Genomic DNA, 16,409 nt, shown 5'->3' with positions numbered 1-16,409 from the left:
CACTATATGGATGGAAGAAGTGATCTCCTTTAAGAACATTGCCACAATTGCAGCAGGATAAACATGGGTAAGTACCGTTTTTACGCGGAGCAAGCAGTTTTTGTGCAGTCACAGACTGATCGCTTACATCAGTTTTAACCAGCCTATCAAGTAGGCTAGGGTTCCTCCTGTATGCCATAATCGGCGGGGACTTAAATTCGTCTATGTCTGGCAATCCCCTTTGGAGTATGTGCCATTCCTTCCTGAGGACATGGGCAATGTCGCCACTGTCCCGGCCGAAGATGGAGACAAAGGGAACCCTAGCCTTGGATCTGGTTTTTGTAGAATTCTGAAGTGTGGAACCTCTGTCAACCAACTTCACCTTATGTCTAGTTCTGTCAAGAAGATGTTTGGGGTAGCCACGTTCAACGAATCGTGTGCACATGGCATCCACCCTTTGTGTGCAAACATCTTCCTCGGAAACTATGCGTCTAACCCTTAAAAGTTGACTCCAGGGTATGGAATCAAGCATTTTGCGCGGGTGATAGCTATCATGCATAAGGAGGGTGTTTCTATCAGTGGGCTTCTGATAGAGGACCGTAGCTAAAAGACCCTCCATCACATACACCCGTACATCAAGGAACTGCAATTCACTAGCTGATGAAGTGACTGTGAATTGCAGTCCTGGGACACCCGCATTCAAATGTGAGTGGAAACTGTCCAGCTCATCTGTCGTCCCTGTCCAGATCATGAAGATGTCGTCGATGTAGCGCCACCAACACAGGACCCTCCCAAAAAAGGGGGAACGGTAAACCAGCTTGTCCTCAACCTCGGCCATAAAGATGTTAGCGTAAGTTGGGGCCATGTTAGACCCCATGGCCACACCCCGCTGTTGCTGTTGGAAGGTGTCCCTGAAGAGGAAATAACTCCTCCTCAGGACCACCTCCAAGAGATGGAGGACAAACTGGCACACCCCCGGGGAGAGTCCCATGTCGGTCAGGGCCACATCGACGACACCTAACCCATAGGTATGGTCAATCGATGTGTACAAAGACACTACATCAAAACTAACCAATAAAAATTGGGTGGGTAATTGTAACCCATGTAGTTTGGATAGAAAGTGTCCCGTATCCTTGATATAGGATGGGGCGGAGGTCGCCCGGACCTGCAGCAACCTGTCAAGAAAGACAGACAAAGGGTTAAAAACAGAACCCCTACCGGAGACAATCGGCCCGGAGGGTTATTCAGTCGCTTATGTATTTTGGGGAGTATGTATAACATCGGGGTGATAGGGTGAGGCACCGTAAGGTATTGATACAAACCATCATCAATGATTGAGTTTAGTCGTGCCTCACCTAATATCACCCCGATGTCTCGCATGATGTTCCATTTGGGATCCCCAGGTAACTGTTTATAGACTTCAAAGTCACCCAATTGTCTGTCAATCTCACAGATGTACATCGCAGTGTCCATCTGGCTATTATACCTGTAGGTCACAGGACGTGATATATGCCATCCAATATCCGTGTAGCCTCACTTATGTGGGAGAGACTACCATAGAAGTTAGGGAACGCATTAATAAGCACAAAAGCACTATACGCAAGAAGAACATGGATAAACCCGTTGCTAAACATTTTGTTGAGGCGGGACACTCAGTCAACCAACTTCGCTTTAGAGTTATAGACAGTGTGGGTTTTCTACGGAGAGGTGGTGATAAGGATGCGATATTGAGAAAAAAGTAACTCAAATGGATCTATACGCTGAGGTCCTTGCAGCCATTTGGACTCAATCTTGAGTTCAATGTGGCAGGAATCAGCTAGACTCTTCTCTGTTATATGTATTTTTTATGTTATGTTTTATGTATTTGAAAACCATTTGAATATATCACAATGCATAGCCCTGTGATTATGATTGATAACCATCTGATCACCAGTCTCAACTGACAGGTCACCAATTAGGATGATCTCTTTCATTATAATATCATATGTTGGGTACACATGCTTTATGCTTCTGTATTCTTGTATATTATTATATGTACACACCTGTGTGGGTATTGCGTCTATTTATTTACATGGCGATCTCCGTTTTAACTGAGGTACGTTACACATTGTATTTTTACCATGTGTCATTGTATCCATTAGTTTATGCGTTGTTTTGTACCTTGGCAACGCGGACATTCCTCATTTGCAGTCATGTTGCCTCCCCTGTCACGCTGCCTGCCACGTCACTAATAGGTGCGGCATCGTGACTCTAGCCGCCCGCCCTCTGATGACGCTTGCGGACATGCGCAGTGTGAACATTGGGACGCTAGGCACCACGTTGAGATGTTCGTCAGTAGTGGTTGCGGCGCTGCTCGGTTTGTGTCGCCTCCTGATGACGCTCACGTGCATGCGCACTTTCTATCTTGAGACGCCAGCTACTATGAGGCTGCCTGCACGCCATTACCCCACACAGGTGAATATGTGAATATGTGAATTCAGCCCATGTTTGTTTGAAACAGCTAATGAATGTTATACAACAGCTTGGTGAATATTAACCACCTCCGGACCGCCTAACGCAGGATCGCGTTCCGGAGGTGGCAGCGCTGCGCAGAGTCACGCATATACGCGTCATCTCGCGAGACGCGAGATTTCGCTCAAAGCCGGCCCGCGCATGCGCATCGCGGGCCGGCAAAAGTTAAAGAAGAAGTTCGTCACCAGCCTGCCAGCAACGATCATTGGCTGACAGGCTGGCGATTTTTAAAAAATCCAATCACTGGCCATATAACAGATCATATTAGTAAATATGATCTGTTATATGGCTTCTCTGCTTCTCTGCTGGTCCTTTTCGTCGGTTGGATCCAGCAGAGAAGCAGACTGAACTGATTTTACAAACTTTGTTAACCCTTTAGGTGTTCTACAAGAATTTATGGAATATAAAGATGAAATTTAAAAATTTTACTTTTTTGGCAGATTTTACATTTGAATCCATTTTTTCCGATTACAAAGCAAGGTTTAACAGCCAAACAAAAGTCTATATTTATGGCCCTGATTATGTAGTTTACAGAAACACCCCATATGTGGTCGTAAACTGCTGTACGGGCACACGGCATTGCGCAGAAGGAAAGGAACGCCATACGGTTTTTGGAAGGCAGATTTTGCTGGACTGGTTTTTTGACACCATGTCCCATTTGAAGCCCTCCTGATGCACCCCTAGAGTAGAAACTCCAAAAAAGTGACCCCATTTTGGAAACTACGGGATAAGGTGGCAGTTTTGTTGGTACTATTTTAGGGTACATATAATTTTTGGTTGCTCTATATTACACTTTTTCTGAGGCAGGGTAACAAGAAATAGTTGTTTTGGCGCCGTTTTTATTTTTTGTTATTTACAACATTCATCTGACAGGTTAGATCATGTGGTATTTTTATAGAGCAGGTTTTACGGACACGACAATACCAAATATGACTACTTTTTTGGGTTGTTTGAAAAAGAAAAGATTTTTTAGTGTCTCCACATTCTGAAAGCCGTAGTTTTATTTATTTTTTGGGCGACTGTCTTGTGTAGGGGCTCATTTTTTTCAGGATGAGGTGACGGTCAGATTGCCACTATTTTTGCGGGCATACGCCTTTTTGATCGCTTGGTGTTGTACTTTTAGTGATGTAAGGTGACAAAAAAAGGTTTATTTAGCACAGTTTTTATTATTATTTTTTTTACGTTGTTCATCTGAGGGGTTAGGTCATGTGATATGTTTATAGGGCCGGTTGATACGGACGCGGCGATACCTAATATGTCTACTTCTCTTTTTTTTACAATTTAATTTTTTTTTACGTTATTTGGGGAAAATGACTTTTATTTTTTTATTTTTTTACTTGAAACTTAATTTGTTGGGGGGAAAACTTTATTTTTTCAACTTCTTTTTCACTTTCTTTTTTGTCCCACTTTGGGACTTCAACTTTTGGGTATCTGATCCCCTTTACAATGCATTCCAATACTTCTGTGTGTATTACTCATACAGCTTCCTGCCTGTGAGATCCAGGGGGCTGGATCTCACAGGCAGTGATGGCCAGTTCGCATTGTTCGCCCGCGAACATATGCGGGCTGCCATCTTTTTTCACAAGTCCGGCGAGGCACAGGTAAGCCCTTACCTGTGCCTGTGCTGGGAGCCGGTCTGAAAACAAATGCGGTCACCGGGAGCAGGCAATTCCGAGAACAGCCCGATGAAGGCCCCCGGTGGCTGTTCTCGGAACTGCCTGCTCCCGCTAACAGCACTTGTTTTCAGACCGGCTCGTGCACAGGCACAGGTAAGGGCTTACCTGTGCCTCGCCGGACTTGTGAAAAAAGATGACAGCCCGCATATGTTCGCGGGCGAACAATGCGAACTGGCCATCACTGCTCACAGGCTCTCCACCAGAAGGGAGCCCCGATGCCTAAGGAAGGCATTGCGCTGCCTTCCATGCCATCGGGTCCCCATCACAGTGTCACGACCATGGTCATGGTCGTGACTCTTTGGTCGCATGCTGTTGTCAGCGGTTTCCTTTTATTGTCAATCACAGGTGAGGGCTCTGTGTATGTTGCCTCATGTGTGGTTGCCGCTGGCAACATGATGTGGTTGGCCGTGTAGCAGCTGGAGCTGGTGGCTAGGCTGCTCGCTGTCAACTGTGAAAAGATATGTGAGTGATTCTCAGCACAGGCGAATACGTTCTGATAAATGCTTATTAAGCGCTTATAATCTGATTACAAGGGCAGCTGTAAAAAAAATGCTATTGATGAGCAGTAAACAGGTATTACCCCTTGACATGACATTTTACAGTGGTCACTACGGGGCCTGAGGCTAGGCCGCTGCCTTTTCATAGCGGTTTAGTCTAATCACTGCACGGGTCTCCTGTGCAGTAGAGAGCGAGGGCTCTCCGCAACCAGATTCTGCCCTTCATTTTCCAAAGGAGCTGTCAAAAATGAAAGGTGGAATCTGATTTGTTGCTATGGGCAACTAAGCCAATTCTACTTTACATCAGCTTGATAAATGACCAAATTAATTTAAAAAACTAAAAGCTAAATGCTCATTTTACTACAAATCCTATTAATATTTCACTTGCATAATAATTTGAAAAACAGTGTACAGCCATAGCATTTCTGGAGGAAATTTATTTTATGACTAAACATGGAAAGAAAAAACATGAAAGAGTATCTTGATGCAGTTTATAATAGTCATTCATAAGTTTATCTGAGCCTGGTGCTTTGTGAGGTTTCAGATTAGAAATAGTTATATGAAGTTTCTTTATTGAGAAGAGACAGATTTATTAAGTCCAGCATGTCTTTAAGAATGCCGCCCGATCCTGAGCGCAGCAGGTGACATAGCCGACACGTTTCTGATGTTTTAAACAGCAGAAAACCAGGGCTAGTGTCTGCAATTGACGATAATGCCGATCGCATATGTAGTGTCCCACTATGTAAATGTGGGCACTACTCAAGGGTCAATTGGGTCACGTTGTTCTCCACCTCCTGTGGAACATGGTCATTGTATTTTATATTGCATTTTTTATGTATATTGTCATGTTATTTATGTTATTCCCTGTGTACCAGGCCTGTTAGGGGTGTAGTTCCTCCTCCTAGGCAGTAGAGGGAGCTAGGGAACCCCTAGTATATATAGTCAGGTCCTGTTCAGGAGGGTGTGGAGTGTTCAGAAGCCAAGTGTGCACCTTAGCCAGAGAGTAGCTGAGGAGCAGCTTCTGACATGCAGCTAGATAGCCCAGGTTTCTAGTTTGCCACCAGGGGAAGAAGTTACCTCCTGAGAAACTAAGTTCACATAAAAGTACAGTGCAGAGCCAAGTTGATTCCAGCCAAAGAGAGAGAGCTGAAGGGCAGAAGGATATATTTTCAGCAAGGAGACATATACCAGAGGAAGTTTCCCCTAACCAAGGATAAAGCCAGCAATAGGGCATACGGGCCTTGGAGAAAGACAGACAGGATCCTGAGGAAAAGTGCAGCCTGATCTGTAAGTGTTTAACCCTCTGAGTATCTTGCAAGAACATTGCCTGCCATTTGATATCAAGCCTGCCTGTCACAACCCTTTTACATGTGGAACTGACTAAAGACTGTAAATAGTTAAACTGTTCAGTAAAAGGAAGTTTTGGTTCAATGCAATGTGTATTCCTCAATTATTACTACAAGAAATCGGTGTGCCACCGTTACCGGCACTGGCGTCACAAACCTTAAGGGATCTTGCCACAGGCACACTAAACCTACAACACCTAGGGCACCTCACCTACCACCTGGCCTGGTTCCTATACACAGAGAGTGCCCCAGAGGATCCATGTGCCAGCCTCCTCTCCATCACTGCGGTACGCCTGCCCAGGGTATATAAAAACTGTGAGTACCAAGAGCAACCCTCGTTTTGCCTATTAACCGTGACCTCACATTCGCTCACCCTGTAGGGCTGCGTACTGCACATACATTTAACCGCTCAGATGCCATGCTCAATTGTGACCACTGCATCTGAGAAGTTTTTTCCTGGGAGCAGTGCGCTCCTGGGGTCAGACCATCTTTACTGTGTGAAGATTAAGGAAGGCGTTTGTTGTACCTACTAGGCTGTATCTCTCTGAAGAGTTCCAGCCTAAAAGTTCCCATTGAGCCCTTCAGGTGGCAATGCTCAATAGGAATATAGCGCAAGTCTTTCACAATGCAGTAGTAATTTATTGCAGTGTGAGAGATCAGTGATCTAAGGATGGCATGTCCAAAGCCACTAAGGCTTAATAAAAGTGTGCTTCACCCCCCCAATTTTTTTTTTATAAAAAATGAACAAAAAGTCAGTACTACAGATTATCCTGCAAAAATTAAGTCCCACACAGCTCTATAGACGTAACTATAAAAAAAAGTTATGGGGTCAGAATATGGTAATGAAAAGAAAAAAATATTTTTTTACAGTATTTAAGCACAAGAAAAACTATATAAATATGGTATCGCTGTAATCATGACGCTGTAAACTGACCCAGAGAATGAAGGTCACAGGTCAGTTTTACCACATAGGGAACTCTCTAAAAACGAAACCCATAAAACTGTGGTAGATTGCTTTTGTTTCCAATTCCACCCCATTTGGAAATTTCTTCCAGCTTGCAACTACATCGTATGCATTATAAAATGGTGCCACTAGAAAGTATAACTTATTCCACAAAAATATTAACCCTCATATGGCTATGTGAACAGAAAAATAGACAAAATTATGGCAAGAAGTAAAAAAATGAAAACGCAAAAAATCGCAAGGTCCTGAAAGGGTTAATCTTCATTAAAAATAAGAGTTGTGCACAGCCCATTATGGTTGCGTGCTAGAGCAACTTAAGTCTATTTTTAGGAAGAGAGATTAGCAGGCTATGAAGCAAGGGAATAGAAGAAACCTCCAAGTGCAATAATTAACAGGACAGTGCATATACAAAGGCAATAGTACACTAAGATATCTAAATCGATACCGGGGTAAAAATAAGCATCCAAGAAATACAAGCACACCGAACCCAGGCCATATTGAAACATACTGCACGCCAGGATCATAACATATAAATGAGGAAAGGCATATATGCGATAGTCACTGCAAAGGAAAAGCAATTCTTCTCCCCCACACACAGGCAATAAAAGAGGCATACCGTATCAATCAAAAGTTTGGACACCTTTTCAATACATTTTTTTTCTTTTTCTTTTAATTTTCTACATTGTATGCCCCCTTATAATGTGGGCCAGTACAAAAAATGTCCCTCATAATATGCACCAGTACAAACAATACCTTCTTATAATGTGAGCCAGTACAAAAGAATGCCCCTTGTAATGTGCTCCAGTACAAAAAAAATGCCCCTTATGTGTGCCAGTACAAAAATGCCCCCTTTTAATGTGTGCCAGTATAAAAAATATCCCTTATAATGTGTGCCAAAACACATTAGTGCCCTTAGTAGAGCCAACGTCCCCACAGTGGCCCGACGGCATGCTGCCTAATAAAAATAATAAACACAAATACGGTACTTATTTCCATTTGGCTATCGGTGATGCTGTGTAGGACATAGGCCTCTTCCGGCCTGTGCTCTGAGATGTGTGCTGCCCGGCTCAGGTGACGCGATAATGATATCATCATCACAAGGAATGGATATTGTAAATCAATACCTTAGTTCGATGACTTAAAATTTGAGATTAAAAATTTTTTTCAACTGCCATGTCTTTGTGAGAAGCAGAAAAGGTTAGCAGATGGTTTCTTCATGTTTTGTTCCCACTGTGAAGCATAGAAGAGGAGGTGTGATGTTTCTTTGCAGTTGACACTGCTGGTGATTTATTCAAAATTCAAGGCACACTTAACCAGCATGGCTACCACAGCCAGAGGCTGCAGAGGCAGCAACATGCCATCCCATCTGGTTTGCTCGTTGTGGGACCATCATTTGTTTTCAACAGGACAATGATCACAAACATACCTCTGGGCTATGTGACAGCTATTTGACTATGAAGGAAAGTAATGGAGTGCTGCATCAGATAATATGGCCTCCACAATCACCCGACTTTAACCCAACTGAGATAGTTTGGGATAAATTTGACCTTATAAGGAACGAAGAGCAGCCAACAAGTGCTAAGCATCTCTGGGAATGTCTTCGAGACTACTGGAAAACCATTCTAGGTGGCTATCTCATGAATCTGATTGAGAGAATCCCTAAAGTGTGCAAAGCTGTCATCAAAGCAAAAGGGTGGAACTTTGAAGAATCTAAAATATATTCTGTTTTTTTTTTACTACTTTCACTATTCCATCTGTTCCTCTTCAATATGAATATACAATGCAGAATAAAAAGCATGAGATGAAAAAGTGTGTTGAAACATTTGGCTGGTAGTGTATATAAAAACAATGAAAATGAAAATGGCCCCGTTGAGCAAGAATTACAGTAGAAGTCATTTAGATGTCTTTCGGAGGACATAGTCTTCCAACCTCAATCCACAGGGACCTCTTGGTGATTCAGAGACTTTTAAGTGAGCTAGGCAAGGAATCAGCAACAGGTCTCATTCCTTCAAGAGACAGCTTTCGAAGCGTCTATGGTAACTTTGGATCCATTCCTCGTTATCGACAACTTAATGTGCATAGGGATGACCAAACAGGGGTATTGTCCTGGACATACCGAGACATACAGACGTTCCCGCGAAAGGTGACCTGTGAGACTGGCAACACGTGGTTTGATCCTTTTGGATCAAATTACATCTGTGTTGTTTCTGGTGCTTGCCACACCTTCTATCCCCAGGTGTTGCTATTGTGGTCATTTAGCCTTCTCTATTTATTGTTCTTTCTCCCACTATGCTATGCGGTTTATAGCATCTGTTGGACTTGTGGTTAGCTTGTGTTTGGTTTTCAGCTGAGTTCCTGGTGCTACCAAAGCTTCATTGAAGATAAGTGCTTCCTTTCCCTTTTGTATTTTGTTTATATATATATATATTTGTGGTCGGGGGCGACGGCCCCCGAGCGTACTATACCGGACCCTACTGATGGCTGGTTAATGCCGGGAGCCAAGGACGAGGGTAGGCCTAAAAGGGGGCCTACCCCAATGAAAACTGAAGAAAAAAGGGGAGGGTGGGTGGGGTACCTGGCTGCACGTCCCGCCTAAGTGCTAGCACGGGGTTATAAAGAAAAGGCGGGTGGCCTCCGCCCCTCCCACAAATACAGGCTGCCGGGGAGCCTTAACTACTTGTGGTCGGGGCGACGGCCCCAGAGCGTACTAAACCGGACCCTACCGATGGCTGGTTAATGCCGGGAGCCAAGGACGAGGGTAGGCCTAAAAGGGGGCAAAGAATAGAGGCACAACGTACTGCAATACAACTTTATTGTTCGATTTACAGGGCAAGTGAGCAAAAAGCATTGTGAATTTCAGATTGAGGATTCGGGACATATCTGGAGAAACAAGACGACCTCCAACGCCCCATGTTCCTGATGACGTGCGGAGGTACTTGGTGTCTAGAAGCAGCTGAGGCCGCCCCAATGCGAAAGGAGTGGCCGGAGATGGTCTTCGGATCATAACCCAACCCTGCCGCTAACGAGTGTACGTGAGAAATGAACTGTGAAGTGGACAGTGGACCACCCTTGAACGGTAGCAAAGGACTATCTGAGGCTGCAGCTTGAAGCCCCGACGTTAATTGCTGTAGTGCGCTGACCGGGCACCAATCGTTGTGAGAAGGGAAATACCTCCCCTGTGTCGGAGGCCCTGTTTGTGCGGTCTTAGTTTAAGGAATGCTGAGCAAGAAGTGGTCGTGGTGCCATGACAAATGCTGTTTCTGGAGATGACGCCCGCCCCTAATGGTGGCGGTGAATTCCCCGGGCCTGAGGAACCCATAGAATCCTAGGTATATTGCTGCTTTGACGACTGTGCTGATGAGAGGCCCAAAAGGATTACCGTCCAGGGCCGAAGACAGCTGCCTGAACATTGAGCTGGACAGGGGTTGTCGGACCAATGGCCTATTTTCACTGACTTTCTCAGTGCCCCTGAGTGTGGCTTTGATGGCTTGAGCCGTGAAGAATGAGCCTCGGGCTGGGTCGCTTAACGTAAAAAGGTGCTGCACACCCGCCAAGTAAAGGCGGATGGTGTTGGGAGAGAGCCCGAGGTTGGAATGGCAGTGGGCGATAAATGCCATCATGAACGAGACGTCATCGATATCGCCCTGCGGATGTCTATCTGCAAATTCCCTGTAGAGATTCCAGCCCGTGCGGTAATTCCTGGCGGTGTTCACCGAGAGGCTTCTGTGCAAGAGATCTTTAGCTGCCATGATCAAGGATGCTAATCCCAAGTTAGGTCACTGAACTCTGGAATTGACGCCCCTGTTGTGTCCGCGTGTGGCAAGTTCTGGAAGAAAACATTAATGTTAAAGCGGGACAGAGCGTCGGCGGCAATATTCCTGGAGCCCTGAATGTGGGAGCGCTCAAAATAGAAATTGTACACCATTGAAAGCCAAATCAATCTACGCATGAGGGACATGATTTTTTCGATTTGGCTCTGCCTTTGTGGATGATGTCTACCAGGTCCTGACTGTCTGTGACAAACATCACTCTAGAATCTGACCACTGCCGGCCCCATACCTGTGCCGCTGCCACCAGTGGATACAACTCTAATAGGGGGGGAAGAGCGTAGAGCCTCCTTATCTGTGGTGATTTGTGGTGGCCAGGAGCTGGCGAGCCAATGATTTCCAAAAATGGCCGCAAAACCCTTGGATGCAGCCGCATCCGAATATACAGTGGGGGAGGAAGGGCCCCCGGGGGGAATGAACAATCTTACACCATTCCATGTGGACATAAAAGTGTTCCACATGGATAGGTCCGCCATGGCCTGTTGGTCCAAGTGAATGATACTGTCCTGTTCAGGAGCAGACGGCAGGAGAAGCAAGAGACACGAAATGAAGGCCTGTCCTTGGGGCATGACCCTCATGGCGAAGTTCAGCCTGCCCAGCAACGACTGGAGATCCGATTTGGTCAGGAAGCAGGAATCGGTGGCTTTATTGATGACCGTCCGGATCTGCAGCAACTTCTCCTCGGGGAGCCTAACTTCTAACCTAACAGAGTCAAGAATGAACCCCAGGAAGGTGATAGCCTTGGATGGGCCTATCGTTTTTCCTGGGGCTACCGGGACTTGAAGTGCGGAAAATAGTTTTAATAGGGTGGACAAGCTGGAGGGCTGCTGGGATGGGTGCTCTACCAGCAGGAAGTCATCCAGGTAGTGGATGCACATGGGGGTCTCACCGTGTTTGACCAGGATCCAGTGCAGTGCCTGAGCGAGCCGGTCAAACAGCCACGGGCTACTTTTGGGACCAAAAGTTAAGCGATTGGCGAAGTAATACTTGCCCGCCCACTTGATACCATAGTATTGCCAAAGTTGAGGAAGGACCGGAAGAAGTTTGAATGCGTCTGCAATATTCGTTTTGGACAACCAAGCTCCCCTACCTGCCTTCAATATGAACTGTATGACTTCATCAATGGAAGAGTACTTCATATTGAATTCTTCTGATGGTATAAGGGAGTTAATGCTGGGCACAATGGAAGAATGAGGAGCCGAGAGGTCATAAATAAGCCTTTTTTTATTTGAATCTTTTTTAGCCACCACACCGATAGGGTTGACCCTCCAAAAAATCGAAGGGAATGGAATCAAGGGGGCCGATGAGGAACCCTTTGTTATACTCTGAGTCAATCGATGCCTGCACCGCCTCCGGATCCCGTTTTGCGGAAAGAAGGTTATCACACTCCCAGTTGGACTGAGGGAGGGCCACCAACCCTGTATGGAACCCATGCGAAAGACCCGTTAATAAATTAGCTACAAACTGGCGATCGAGATGACCCCTCAGGAGCGCTTCGAGGAGGTCCACGTTTATGTCGGTTAGTCATGGCTGCTTGGAGGATCTTTTGGGACATGTGGACCTGGGGTGAGCACAACATTCAAACATGAAGGGCCCTGCAGCCGCTGAACAAGCAGTGACCGAAATTGAAATTGTCGCATATCTGACTTTTCCCCAAATAGACAATAGGTCTACCGAACTTATCCATGGGGGCCGGGCCCCTGGGGACCCCAGACCGGCCAGGAAGGGCTCTATCTGGTTGGGAAACAGCCTCATTGGGGCACCATTCAGTATAATTAAAGATGGACTGACATGAACCACAAGTGGTGGCTCGGAGACCTGCAAAATGTCTGCAGAAGAGCTCCATGTCGAGAGTAGCCCAATTTGTTAAAAACTGGAATTGTGCCAGGGCGGCTGCTGCCTTGGCCACGAAGGAACGATGATCATAGAAGGCCGTGCCACCATACTTGTGGCCTAAGTCGGTGACCTGGTAGAGGTACGAGTCAAGCTCTTCCCTCCTATTCTGCTGAGCAGAGCAGATGACATCCCTGTAAAGACTCAAAGCTAGCACAAATTCGGGTATGGAAAGCTTCCGATTGAGGCGGGAATCTTTGGATTTTAACGCTACTGAGACCTCTCCGCAATCTATCGTTTTGTTCTTATTAGCATCGTGAGATGCTATGAGAATTGATGCCAGGTTGACGTCTTTACCTGCAAATATGTCCTTCCTGATATTCTCTGCCATGAAGTGGGCCGGGGCGATGGCCGGAGGAGTGATGGACATACCTGGGGAACCTGACAGAGGCCAGGGGGGGGTTGCCACTGTCTGCGAGGCGGCGGGTGCCCTGGATTCGAGCTCCATGACCCTGGCCTGGATGTCTGCTACCGAAGTAGCCAGACTTCCCATCGTGGCGTGCAGCTGTGCCAATGAACTTTGAATTGAGGGTAACAAAGTTTGATCACTGGAAGGTCCCAGATTAGATACCAGAAGTCTATAAAGCTCAGCCTTTCTGGCCGACGCCGGGTGGCTGATGCCCCTTCTGTTTAATTCAGTGACCAGCTTCGGAATAGTCCAATTCCTGAGGGATCCATGGGCCGTCTGTCCGGATATCTGAAAACTCGGGGATGGACGATGAGTCTTCTATGTCTGAAGCCTGGGACATGTCTCCCGTACCGACCGAAGAGCCGTGGACCGGTAACCACCTGAGGACTAAAAATCTTAGTTACAAAAAAAAGCCCATGCGGATGGGAGATCGTGAAGAGCCCAGAACGCATGCTGAGGAAACCCTGGTGACAGGGGAAGGAACCTGGGGGCCACCACCAGGGGTGAGATGTGCCGACCCAAGACGGTGGATGGTGACACGTGGACAAGCGCTGAAACACTTACCTGGGTATGACTGAGGACGTGACTGGATCAGGTACCGTGGAAGTGGACACAAACAATCTGAAGGGGGTGGTGGCCCTGCTTTACGAAGGCCGGAGATAACTGGTGCCCCCTAAAAGTTGCTGGCGTGTGAATAAGAGATTCAGGATGAACACAATACCTGCATGACCGGAATGCAGAAGGCGACACACATGCTAGAAGTGAACCGCCGGCGGACACCCCACCACCAGTGTGTTTTTTTTTTTTTTTTTAACAACCGCCGAGACCCAATGACCTGGACGTACCAGGCAGGACAACAATACCTGCATGACCGGAATGCAGAAGGCAACACACATGCTAGAAGTGAACCGACCGGCGGACACCCCACCACCAGTGTGTTTTTTTTAATTTTTTTAACAACCGCCGAGACCCAATGACCTGGACGTACCAGGCAGGACAACATGCTGATAGAATGCCTAAACGCTTCAGGCGGACATACATCGAGCATAACGACCTGGACGTTCAGGTAGGACAACATGCCACCACGGGCGGCAGACGTGACAGGGTGCCTGAACGCTTGAAGCGGACGTGCCACGAGGACTGACGAGCATAACGACCTGGAAGTTCCAGGCAGGACAACATGCCACCGCGGGCGGCAGACGTGACAGGGTGCCTGAACGCTTCAAGCAGACGTGCAACGAGGACTGACGAGCATAACGACCTGGACGTTCCAGGCAGGACAACATGCCACTGCGGCGGCAGACGTGACATGGTGCCTGAACGCTTCAGGCAGACGTGCAATGAGGAATGACGAACATAACACCTGAAGGTAAAAGGCAGGACAGCAAGCCAACATGGTGATAGCCGTGACAGGACGCCTGACCGCTTCTGGTGCCACACTTAATGGAACAAACCCCACACTGAGCAGACGTGGACATGACAGGAACCTGAACCTTCAGGAATACGTAAAACGAGGACAAATGACACGCCTGGACGCACCAGATGAAGACACACCAACATGGAGCCCCAGCAAAGCCACACTTAACATGGTGACACTATCGTGACAATATGCGTAGGATACCTGGCAAATGCCACTGGGACCTGGATGTACCACTTGATAGCTTAAAAAAGAGACGTCTGCGAGATTGGGCCTGAAGCTTCAGCTTCGTGGGACCATAGTCCCTATCACCTGACAACAGAAAACACGTAGGTTTTTTTTTTACAATCAGCTTTATATTCCTTTCCCCTCTGACAGAACATGACAATGGACACTCGGACAGTAGGAAACACAGGTGGGCAGGGCTTCAATGCGATGCCATGGGCGGCCGTGACGCGACACCCGTTACCTTGGAGCTTGCAATGTCCTGCTGCTGAAGAGGCCGTGGTGTCAGGGTGTGGAGCAGGCGCGGTTGCCTAGTAACCGGCAATACAACATGGCGCCCTAATGGAGATACAGTGCCCTGCTCCTGGAGCGTTGACAGGGCGATGACAGCACCATGACAGCAAGTGACACCGAGAGCCGCCGCCATCACTACCGCTAGATAAATGCCTGCTGTATCTAAGATAAGCATGCGACCTATGCATGCGTAAGACAGGGTCACATGACCATAGGACTGGACCTGGGGCTTAACAGGACCCCGCGTGGATCCGGACCCGACCACCAGTTCCCCCCGCACCATTTGCAAAGGTAGGCGGCACTTCCCCCCACCCTAGAACGACACCTGCCAGGCTCTGCATCGGGCCCCGACACCCGAACCCCTGCTCACCTGTTCGTGTCGCCTCCCTCCGATCGGAATATGAACGGCCTGGTAAGACCCCGTAACTTACCTCAACCTGTAGCGGAGCCGTGGGAGTTGCAGGGTACAGGGCGAGCGCGACGTGACTCGGAAGTACCTGGCTGCACGTCCCGCCTAAGTGCTAGCACGGGGTTATAAAGAAAAGGGGGGTGGCCTCAGCCCCTCCCACAAATACAGGCTGCCGGGCAGCCTTAACTACATATATAGATCAGAGAAAAATGGCTGCACTGGCAAATATTGAAAAAGTTGGGTGCACGTTCCAAGGGAATAGACTTCTTACCCCAGTAAATAATCCAGAAAATGAGCGGCACTCCAGTAGGTTAAGAACAAATGATTCCTTTAATCACCCGTGCGGTGCAACGTTTCGGCTCAGTACTAGAGCCTTTTTCAAGCAGAGAACTAATACAAATGATGGCAAATATATAGGTGAAACAATCAAGGTACAAATCATGTGACCACAATCCATGTGGGTGTGTTACAAAATAAAGCAGTGAAATAAATGCAATGAAAAAAATACAGTGAAAAAGATACAATGTACAATAAGGACATGATCATATATACTGTATTATGATTGACATGCAAAGAAATCACTGCAGCTCTCACCTCTCACCTCCTCGTGGAGCACGGATAATCAGACCTGGACTCAGTCTGGAGCAAAATGTGAAAAGAACACGGATTCCAGCTATTCAATATAAAGGCTTTTTTTATTCGACTTCCTTAAAATCTGACATCAAAAAGAAGGACAGTACGTTGTGACGCGTTTCGGGCTGTTACATCTTAGCCCTTCATCAAGACAAACAAAAGAACTTAAAATCTCCATTTTATACACAGTCAGAAGAAACCTCGCCCACTTGATTAGATGATTTCCATCACCTGGAACAAATACCAGGTGGCCATAGAATACTGGTCATAGGGAAAATAATTCCAATCAGGTGGGATGGAATCCTTAACCAAAGAAAAACAAATCATTT

Source organism: Bufo bufo, chromosome 2, assembly GCF_905171765.1.
Source record: "Bufo bufo chromosome 2, aBufBuf1.1, whole genome shotgun sequence".
Classification (NCBI taxonomy): Eukaryota; Metazoa; Chordata; class Amphibia; order Anura; family Bufonidae; genus Bufo; species Bufo bufo.
Note: the sequence above shows the minus strand (reverse complement) of the source record.